Source organism: Myotis brandtii, unplaced genomic scaffold, assembly GCF_000412655.1.
Source record: "Myotis brandtii unplaced genomic scaffold, ASM41265v1 scaffold436, whole genome shotgun sequence".
Lineage (NCBI taxonomy): Eukaryota > Metazoa > Chordata > Mammalia > Chiroptera > Vespertilionidae > Myotis > Myotis brandtii.
Window position 1 is genome coordinate 2,817,849 of NW_005366679.1, and position 11,027 is coordinate 2,828,875.

Consider the following 11,027-nt stretch of genomic DNA (forward strand, 5'->3'; position numbering starts at 1 on the left):
AATGATTTGAAATATGAGGAAGCAAAAAAATACCCAACCAGAAGAGCAAAAAGAAGAAAGAATCCAAAAATATGAAGATAGTGTAAGGAGCTCCTGGAACAACTTCAGGGGTACCAACATTCTGGGTGCCAGAAGAGAGAGAGCAAGATATTGAAAACCTATTTGAAGAAATAATGACAGAAAACTTCCCCTAACTGTTGAAAGAAATAGACTCACGAGTCCAGGAAGCACAGAGAGTCCCAAACAAGAGGAACCCAAAGAGGGCCACCAAGATACATCATAATTAAAATGCTAAGGGCAAAAGCAAAGAGAGAATCTTAAAAGCAGTAAGAGAAAAGCAGTTAGTTACCTACAAGGGAATGCCCATACAACTGTCAGCTGATTTCTCAACAGAAACTATGCAGGCCAGAAGCGAGTGGCAAGAAATATTCAAAGTGATAACTAGCAAGGACCTACAACCAAGATGACTCTACCCAGTAAAGCTATCATTTAGAATTGAAGGTCAGATAAAGAGCTTCACAGATAATAAGAAAAAGCTAAAGGAATTCATCACCACCAAACCAGTATGATATGAAATGTTGAAGGGTATTCTTTAAGAGGAACAAGAAGAAAAAGATCAAAAATATAAACAACAAAATGGCAACAAATGCATACCTATCAACAATTGGATCTAAAAATCAAAATAAACAAATAAGAAATCTAATGAACAGAATAAACTGGTGAATAAAATAGAATCAGAGGCATGGAAATGGAACAGACTAATGATTCTCAGAGGGAAGGGGGGTGAGGAGGGGGGTAGGAAGAGATTAAACAAAGCTCTTATATGCATATAATCATTACCTATGAACACAGACAATAGGGTGGCAGAGGCCTGGGGTGGGAACCAGGTGGAGGGGGTCAATGGGGAAAAAAAGAAGAACATCTGTAAGAATCTCTATTAACAATAAAGATTAATATATATAAAACAATCAGAGAAAAGTTAAGTAAATTATAAAGAAAAAAGAAAGAAATGAATTATCAGCCATGAAAAGACATGGAGGAATCTTAAATGCATATTACTAAGCGCAAAAAGCCAATCTGAAAAAGCGATATACTGTGTGATTCCAACTGTATGACATTCTGGAAAAGGCAAAACTATGGAGACATAGAAGAGATCAGTGGTTGCCCGGGGTTGAAGGGTGGAGAGGGATGAATAGGCAGAGCACAGAACTTTTAGGGCACTGGAAAAACTCTGTACAATCCCATAATGATGGGTACATTTCATTATACATGTGCCCAATCCCATAGAGTGTACAATACCAATCAATTGTAACAAATTTTAACTCCTGCAGAGGACACTGATAATGGGGAGGCAATGCATGTGCGGTGGCAGGGGATACATGGGAAATCTCTGCACCTCCCCTCGATTTTGCTGTGAACCTAAAACTACTTTCTTTAAAAAGTTTTTTAAAAAAGAATTAAGGAGCTCTATGCTGATATGAAATCATATACAAGATACATTGTTATAAGAAAAAATACAGAATCATGTGGATGATGTACTACTATTTGATTTTTAAAAGGAGGAAAAAAAGCATACATATATAATATCTTTTTTAAAAAAATACATAAGGAATAACACTGTTGGTTATAAGAGAAAGAACTGACTGGCTGAAAAACAGAAGTGTGAGAGAGAATATTCACTAAATGCCCTTTTAAGCAGTTATTCGGTTATTCTTTTCTAACAAATAAAAAGTAGCAGCAGTAAGAACAATTCTTGGAGGAAAATAGATTTTTTTTAAAATTTATTTCACCCAGTTTTAGATAAGAAATGTTCAAGACTGTACTGAGAGCTGGCCCTGACTTGAGTTTTTGCTTTTGACTGAAACTTGGACATTAAATAATAGACTTCACTTTTCTCTTTTGACAAGTGAAAAAGAAGTTGGTACACCATTTGTGTTTACTCTTTTCTAAGACTGTATTTTAATCATTTTACCCAGTAAACAGAAAAATACTTTCAATTCACAACCTATTTAAAACAAGAAAAGCCATGGTTCAGAATAAAACATTTGTATACAAGTTTCTTTTTTCTTCTTCTTCTTTTTCAATTTGAGAAGACAAAATGTCAGTGTTCTGACATTCACATTCAGAACTGCTCAGGAAAATAAAAGAATAATCACATTACAGGGATTTCTCTGAAAAGTGGGGGGACTGAAGAGGGGGGAGAAGAAATTTCTAGTCTCATTCTTTTATAAACAAATACACTGCCAGCATAAAATAGGGTTAGTAGCTCAGGAGTGGGACAAGTCTGATTCCCATTGGTCCACTGAGTCTGGCTGCAGCCAATAACTGATGCTTTACGAGAGGAAAGAAAACTATGAAAAATTTTTAAAAAGCCCTCCACAGCCCTGTTATCAAAATCCAAAAGTTTAAAGAACAGTGCTTTTAAAAATTACTAAATGTGAAAAAAAATTACTGAATGTGAATTTTGGTGAAACTTAGAGAGATAAATAAAAAAGATAATTGCTTTCCTTTTCTTTAAAATTGCTTCCCAGTCTCCTATTTCTACTACTTAGGAGCCAGGAGGTTGTTACTTATTTATTATTGAAACCTAAGTATTTTTTTATTTTTATTTTATTTATTAAGTTGAAATTTCAAAATTCAAACCATATATAATGAATAGCATATACAACGAATAGGTACCTGTCTCCCAGCAACCAACATTATTAGTTTCTTGTGTGTCCTTCCAGAGATGTTTTATATGCATAAAGAACCCCTCCCTTTTTTTCTCAACCCTGCCTTTTCTCTTTTACACAAGTGGTTGTATGGAATCAATAGTCTTTAAGTTAAAATGAAAATCAAAAGGGTCTTTACATCATCCTAACTTCTTAGATGAGTACCTTACTCTCTTCGACAAAGCAATCTCTTTCCAAAAAATTAATTTCTTTTCAATAGCTCCCATATCACTCAAAGTTAAGAAAGAGTTGTTTGTCAAAAAGAAATAGGCTGTCTAGAGAACTAAATTCCATATGATGGCACAGCAAATCAACTCACTTCACTCCTGGTCCAGAATTGTGACCCCTTCAACGTTCCCACCAGGGGTAGTTTTGCAGGGGTTCCATTGGGAATCCATGGAGACCTATTCTGAAGTCCAGAGGCCCCTTCAATGAAACTGAAGAGGGAGAGAAGAGGGAAGTGGGAAGCTGAATTCAAATGTTTGGCTCTTGTGACTAGCAACAAGGAAGTGGAGGCAGATGAAAGAGAAACCATGATTGCCTTAGATCAGTTAATCAGTAACTCACGTATGCTGGCATTAAACTAGATCCTTCTGCCTTCCAGTGGCAATTTAACAGGTAAAGCTTGGGCAGCTGAATGGCCACACAGCTTTGTAAGTCCTTGGCTAAAATTCAGAACCAGCCACAGAGAAAAGAGGCTGCTGGTGGGATAAGCTACAGAAAACAAACTCATGAAGAGGGAAACCCAGAGAGCCTTCCGGGGTTCTGTGCTGTATCTGAATTCCTGGCTGAATTGCAAAGCGGAGTTCCTGCGTGCTTTCAAGTTGTGGGGCGCTACCAAGAACACTAGGCCAGGCGTCTACCGGCAATGTCAGGGTTCAAGTCCCAACTCAGCTGTGTGAGTGTGGACATTCCCCGGCCTCAGTTTCTTCCTGGGTAAACCGGCTCGAAAATACTGCAAATCTCAGGACGGTCCAATTTCCATTTTCCAACAGCCCAGCAGAGCAGTTTTAAGGGCTCCAAAACTCCAGCTTCTGGCAATAAGTTTAGAAATTTTCAGCAACTGTCCAAGGTGATTCTGATCTCCAATTTGAAAAACATTACAGGAAGACACCATCTGGTTCTATCCAGCACTAAGTTTCTCAAATACTATCCCAAGAAAAATAAGTGAGCAAAGTTTATAGAAGAGAAAACCAATATTTAAGTCTTGGGGTGCCAGGAAACACATTAAAACCATGAGGGGTTCTCCTAGACCCACCGCAATTTGACAATTTAGAAGTGAAGGGTGGGCTACTTTGATGTGGAAAAGCATCCGCAGAGGAGAACCTAATCACCACTCACTTCTAAACAAATAGCCAACATAGTTTATAAACAAAGTCTTGAATGTTTTTCTGGAGCCGGGCCTGAATTTATAACCTCCTAACCTCCAAATAGGAAAGGCAGCTCCTCCACTCACCAGAAAGCTGGTCAGAATCACTTCTATTTGTCTGTACTTTGGATGGAATGGTAAATTTGAAAAGAAAATCACTCAATATTTTTCACAAATACAGTCTTGCTCTTCTGAGTGGCAAGGTGATGTGATACAGCATAGAGGCAGGCAGACCTGGGTTCAAATTCCAAGTCTGTTCCATGCTCATGCAGATCCTGGGCAAGAAACTAACCTCTCTGAGCCTCATCAGTAATATGGGATAATAATTTCTGCATCTCTCGATTATTATGAGTTTTAAAATGACATAAAGTAAATGCCCAGGCACAGGTTTGGAATACATTAATGCTCATTTCCTTCTTTTCTTCCAGAACCCATTGGCTAAGATATTTACTGGACAATAAATAACCAGTAAAACTGTTACCCCTTGTATTAAATCTAATCATGCCAGGATCCCTCAGGCCAAGATAGATACTGAAAAAGACTTTCTGTATTTATGCACGTGCACCATGTACATTCTCATGACACATACATGCTTATAACAAAATGTATAATCAAAAGGTGTCCACGGCCAATTCCACCCAATGAAACTAGATTAAATCACATAACATTGCTGATGTTTGACCATTTTATATCTACAACGACAGCAATTTCATATAGTTGCAAATACCAAGTGTAGAGCAAGGATTTCCTATCTGCCCACCCCAGACTTCCTGGGATTATTAAAAATCAAAACCTTGGCATTTTCATCCCAGTTCTGCCATTTATTGGCTGTGTGACTTCGAGAAAACCATTTAGCAACCTTGGACCGGGGTTTCCTGGTTTATACAACAAACATGGTATCTACCTTGGTATCTTTTTCTGTAATTTGACGACAATAAAGAGGCACAGGTAGGTAGTTTCGTACATCCAACATGCAGAGTTGGTGAGAATGTTTTTAACTTTGCCATAAAAGTTTTCTCAGTTGTCCCTTCTGCATCCATCCTGCCCTCTTACTTTGAAGCGCAGAAGACAGCGACCTTGAGGATAACAACATAAAGCTGTGTAAACTTCTTCACAGGGTTCTTAAAATGCACTTCTAATTTGGCACACCCTCCCACAGCAGTACTGGATTTCTCCTTAAACAAAAATGGTCACGGGTGTCAAAGAGATGTGAGTGAGTGTCCACTGAACTGTGTCTAAATGATTTTCCTTGTGAGCAGAGCCAGCCTGGAATGAGCCCCTGTGAGGGAGAAGAGGGAGCATGCTTCCCAGGCAGAGGAGGCATTGTTGAAACTAATGAGTTCTGCACCACTTGGTCCACAATCACAGCAGAGCCTGATTTTCCTAGACAAAGAGCAATAACCAAATGGGGGTGCTCTTCAGCAAGCTTCTCTGAGCTGATCCTTGTTGACTCAGGAGGTGGTGTCGTCTCCCTACCCTTCCATGTCCTACGAATGGTAAGAGGAAAACATTTATCGACTTTGGTCAATATTAGGCCAGGTTTGTCGTGGCTATAATGGATTTTTATAGTCTAAACTCACCAAAAATGCCTAGAAATTACTCCAGCTCAAAAATTAAAATGTTTCAGTGCCCTATTGTATTCTTTTATCCATCTACCATAATTTTATCTCCTCCCCCACCCCCACCATTTTGGGGGGTGGGGTGGTTTGCCTTATTTTCAGAGAAATAATAGTCATGATCCTTCAAGCATGCAGGCCAACACTATTCTTAGAAGGGAGCTGCAGGAGGTTTATTATGCCATGAAACAGGGAGCCAGAACAAAGGACTACTGAATCACTCACCTTATCTTCATCTAAGAAACCCGAGAATTACAGGGTTCCTCTGTTCCTCTCAAACTCAAGAGCTACACTTGCCAAGACTAGGTTTTAGGGCCGCGTCTGTACTACAAAACTGTAAGCAGATAGGTGCCCACAATGCTTTCTACCACAAATATAGACTCTTAATCTAAAATGCTCAAAAACAATGTTCAGCATTTATTTTTCTAACCAAAGTTTAAGCACTTGTTTCTGAATCTAGAAATCTGATTGCTCAGCACTAAATAAACTGTTCTCCTTAAGAGAACCATACATAGGAAGCATCTTTACCCTGAAAAACCTGAAAAGCATTAGAATTATTTCAGAACTCACAGTTCTTACTTAGTTCACTGAGGGCAGGGACCTAGATTTATTTCTCTTGCCTTGTGTGTAATTAGTTTTCAATAAATATGTGTGGACTAAATGAAGAAGTTAAGTAGAAAACATTTAATTAAGATTTTTTAAGTATATTTTGGCACCTTCACATGAAGCACCTTTATCATATTCTATTTTTATAATTCCATCCTTATACTTCTTTAGAAAACTGATTCTAAAAATAAATTTAACTGCTGGTGATGATGTGGGAAGATGTATCAAACAGCAGCAGTACCTTCAACTGCTTTTATGAAGAATTCGGTGCAGCTATAAATCCTGGCTCTACCCATCAGCCTTCACTCCCTTTGTCTCATTCCCACCGCCTCTGCCCAGCCTCCCCCCAAGCACTCCCAATCTCATTATCCATGATCTGCTAAACTGCAGTGTACCTCCTGAAGCCAGCAGAAACACATGTCACTGAGAATTAGGGAATTGGAGCCCGTTACAAGCCATCAAATAGGGTCACACAGTATCTGAACCTGAAAATGAGGAGTTTTTCTATTTTTTTTAACTGTGAGAAAAGGGGGGGAGGACTTAATGAAACATTTTTAAGCATTTGATCTAGATAGAGTGCACAATGTACAGGCATTTATAATGAATGGGATGGGAGAGGTAACATGTTATTTGCTAATCATCTGAAAAGTAATATTGACTTCATTTGCTGATGGTGGAAGGATATTCTCTGAAAACTCCTCCCATGAATAGCCTTGAAGGCAAATTACTTTAAAACAGGACACAGCGCTATTACTTCATCTGAGGTATTTTTATGCCACACTTTACCCAGGGAAGAGAACTCCATTTTACATTCATTCTAATCAATGTTTATTTAATATAAGCCACTAGGTATATCAATCCTACTGCCAAATACTGTTGCAACCTGAGAAAAATGAGCACTGAGAAGCTACAGCTCCTGCATACTCCTTAAGATGTGTACCCTTGCCAAATGCTAGCCTGTGTGTAAACAAACGGGAGTTTTAAAAAGGGGGATGGAGCTGTCAAGACTCACAAGTTTAAGAAAAGAAAAATGACTCTCTTCACAGAAGTCTTGAGAAATCTGACTGGCTTGCTCAAGGCTTTTTGAAACATTCCCTGCAGATCATTTCTAAGATTAACGCCAGAAACGGCCAAAACGCCAGAGCTACTGGAAAAACAATCACCTCTCGGGAGACAGTCTTTGTCTCTTCTCACTGGCGTTTTCTTTGGTCCGTTTTGGAGCGCAGCTCGTTCTCACAGACAGGCCAGGAGGAGACACAGGTGCTGCGGGTGGCGCACGCCCTGCTCTCCACCTCGCGGACAGGAGGCACAGGGCTGTCCTCGTCAGACAAGCACCTGGTATTTTTTTGAAATGCCTAACCAGGAAGTAACTATATTTTATTCGTCTCCACTTTCCTGGGCTAGAAGAAGGAGGGGAGAAAAGTCTCAATTACTGCCCTCATTAGCAATTTCTCACCATTTTCTTCCGTCTATGATCACAGTGGTCATGTCGGCACGCGGGAGGGTGTGGGGGTGTCTTAGTTTTCCATTGAGTTGGTGATTGTTCTAACGCTGAATTCCTAGGGTCCGAATGAGACCATAAACTGATTCCACGATACAAACAACAAAGAAAAGGTCCTGAGGGGAGGGGGACAGGGCGGCACAGACGCTCCCCGGGGATCAGGACTTCGGGGCGCGCAGGGTGGCGTCTCGGACTCGCGGCCCCGTCGCCATGGGAACCCCGCGCAGGCGCAGAGCGTGGCCGCCGCGTGGTGCGACCTTCCTCCGCGGTCCCGCGCCGCTCGGGTGCCCCTAGTTGAGTCCAGGAAAAGGCAACGGAGCGAATCCTCCCCGCACGGAGAGCACCCGGTCTGCTCCGACAGGGTCCTGCGAGAGGTCAGCGAGCTCAGGAAGGACCGTGAGACTCCCTCCGACTTCCCCGCACAGCGCTCGCCTTGCTGGGAAACGTGGACCTGCTCTCTCCAGGGGTCCCCGCGATCCCGCGTGGGGTGGCGGGGGGATGAAGCATCCAGCAAGTACCAGTATGCGTTACCTTCCACCCGGCGAGACCCCACCCACCACCGCAAGAGACCTGAGAATTAAGTTCTTGCGTGCGCCCACACACCCACGTCCTTCTGAAAGATGGGACCCCAAGACCAGCCGGGGTCCAGGTCTCCGCACAGAGCCTTGCGGGGTCCCCACGCACAACGCACACACAGTCCTAAAGAGCGTGTCCCGCCCCGGACTGCAGAGAGGAGCTCGGCCACCTGCTCCCTTGCACACCTGGGCTGGCGGAACCAGTCCCCTCTTTTCTTTCTCGTTTCCCCCAAAAGCACTGACCTGCTCAACTTTGAGGGTTCGGCAGAGGAAGGATTCTTCGGGGTCCTCGGCACAGGAGCCACCTCCAAAGTGCTGGGGTGATGAGTTACCGACTCCTGTGGCTCCAACTCCAAAACCCTGTCAAGGGTCTGGAAAGCCCCCCAAAAGGGCACTTCGTCCCCACCAGTCAGCAAACCCCTCCTCCCCAGCGAGCCGGGCTGGGAAGAGCGGGGCGCGGGGCCACACAACCTGCTTTCTCATTCAAATCCTCACGCTCACTCTGCAGCCCCCTCCCTCCGCCCGCAGCTCCCGCGGAAATCAGGAACTGGAGCTTGGGGGAGTGGACTGGAGCTCCCGCCGCCTCCAAGGACTCCAACCTGCTGGGTGTAGGGGCCGAGGGCAGGACCTTGACCCTGGGCCGGCACCCCCTGGCGGGGTTCCCCGGCAGGCAAGAGCCAGCAGTACTGGGAATGAAGTCTTTTCCTCTAAAGTTTCAAAGGCTCCCAAATCCAGGACACCCCTTGATATTCAGTTCAGGGATGTGTTCGGGGGGTGGCAGGGTAAAGGAGTTTGGCGAAACGACACTGGAGGTCAGGGTGCAGGGACTGGAAGCTGCAGTTTGCACCAAAGTAAATCAATGTCAGGACCACATCTTAAAGAGAATCCCGAACCGCCTATCTTATCGCCTCTCCTGTTTTCTACCCTTCTAGGAAAATAGCATCGTTTATGGCGTTACAACCAAGGAGATCTGCTTTGAGTCAAGTGCAGCGAAGACTGAGGAAGAGTACAGGGTACGTTTTATTTGTCCCTCTGCTTCCGAATGCTTCCCTGAAGGGTTAACAGGCCAGTTATTCAATCAGATCCGTTGGCTGGCGGACTCAAACGGCCAGTCTGCGGTGAGTTAGAGCGTGGCCCGGCGGAGGGAAGCGTGCACACAGTAGGCACTCAAAGGGTGATGAAACGAGGAAGTGCACTGAGCGCACCAGCGCGGCGAGTAAGCGGGTTGGCGCGGCTGCTGGCAGGCTGACAGCCGCTGGCCTCGGCGGCCGCGGTGTGATCCGGAGTCGGCGTTCCAGGATTTGCATTTATCAGCCTTCATTCAACCTGCCCTATTGTTAGTTCAAAGCCTGCCTGGGAGGGACTTGGAGACACTGCTCCGCACTCACCTTCAGTTTAAAATTCTCCACCAATAAGAAGGTCCTAGAAAAGCTGGCAGGATGGGGTTGGCAGGGGTTTTCTGGACTTTGTGACAACATAAGCTAAAGTCATTTTCTGTTTCATGCGTGAATTTGCTCAGGAAGTTTCAAATGAGTGCCAACGCCTGAAGAGCCGGGCCTGGCTGCCCGTCCACTTTGACGGACACTTAGTAGGGGGTTGGGGGGTAGCACCGTGACCTCTTAGCGACAGATCTAGGGTTTCACCTTTTCATCCCACTTAGCCGATACCATAGAAACAACCCATTTGTATTATTCAATTCAACAGAGGCAATTACAATGTCACAGCAAAGCACCATGGGCAAGAAGAAACTTTATCCTGAAAGCAATCCTGGATTCTCAGAAAAGAAAGGAAAAGCCATCAGAATAGTCCCTTGAATTTCTTCCTGGCCGGGTAGGGTACCAGGAAGAAATCAGTTTGGAAAAGGACATAAAAGGTCTTTGGGCTCCATAGAAAGAAACCTCCCCAAATTTACTTTTTTAAAAAAAAAATACCCACACAAATTCCCAATTTATCAGAAATTAAACAGACAATCTTTCTTCCCCCAAATTGTGTTTTTGCTTTTTTTTTTTTTTTTTGCTTGCAATCTCCATGGTAAATAGGAAGGCAAAAAAGGAAAGGCAGAGAGAAAGATACCAAGACAACCCTTCACACAACTAGGTGTCTTTCTCATATCTGAAAAACCAGCCACAGATGCACGTGTTGAAATAAACTCAGACATAAAGTTCATACCAAGAGCACCTGTTTGAAGTGCATTCTGTATTTTGACAGTTTTAATGCCCATAATTGTGTGAACTTTAAAATTGTTTAATTATGCAATATTTTAAACCTATAAAAAACAAGACAAGCATCCATGTAATACTCTTGCTCCCCCTACCCCTTTTTTAAATAAAATATCACAACTACTGCTAAAAACACATCTCCTCTTCCTCCCCCAAAGCGACCAATCTGAAGTTGGTGTTGTTAGCGTAAAGAGTGTGAGTCATACTAAAGCTTGGTCTTCCGTGTTTAGGACATACACCTTTGTGTATATGTCCATCAATCTTTTTTTTTTAAATCTTTATTGTTGAAGGTATTACATGGTCCTCCTTTTCCCCTCATTAATCCCTTCCAGTCCGCTCCCATACCCCCCCCCTCCATAAACCTTTTAATGTAACTTTTCCCTCTGAGTCCTCTTTTCATACCATTAACCAGAGAAAATTTAACTAAAAC

General features: G+C 43.0%; 1 protein-coding gene across 6 annotated transcripts in view; it reads right to left on the reverse strand.

Moving 5' to 3' along the window:
* PLCH1 (phospholipase C, eta 1) overlaps positions 1 to 8,883 on the reverse strand; it is a 175,226-nt gene extending 166,343 nt beyond the window's left edge. For 5 of the 6 annotated variants that reach the window (XM_014546231.1, XM_014546228.1, XM_014546226.1 and 2 more), the window contains exon 1: positions 8,622 to 8,883. The gene's annotated coding sequence lies outside the window, so the exon portion shown is untranslated. Of the gene's footprint in view, positions 1 to 3,030; positions 3,144 to 8,621 lie in introns of those variants that run through there. The other variant, XM_014546227.1, reaches the window with a different exon arrangement.
* Positions 8,884 to 11,027: the final 2,144 nt, after the last annotated feature.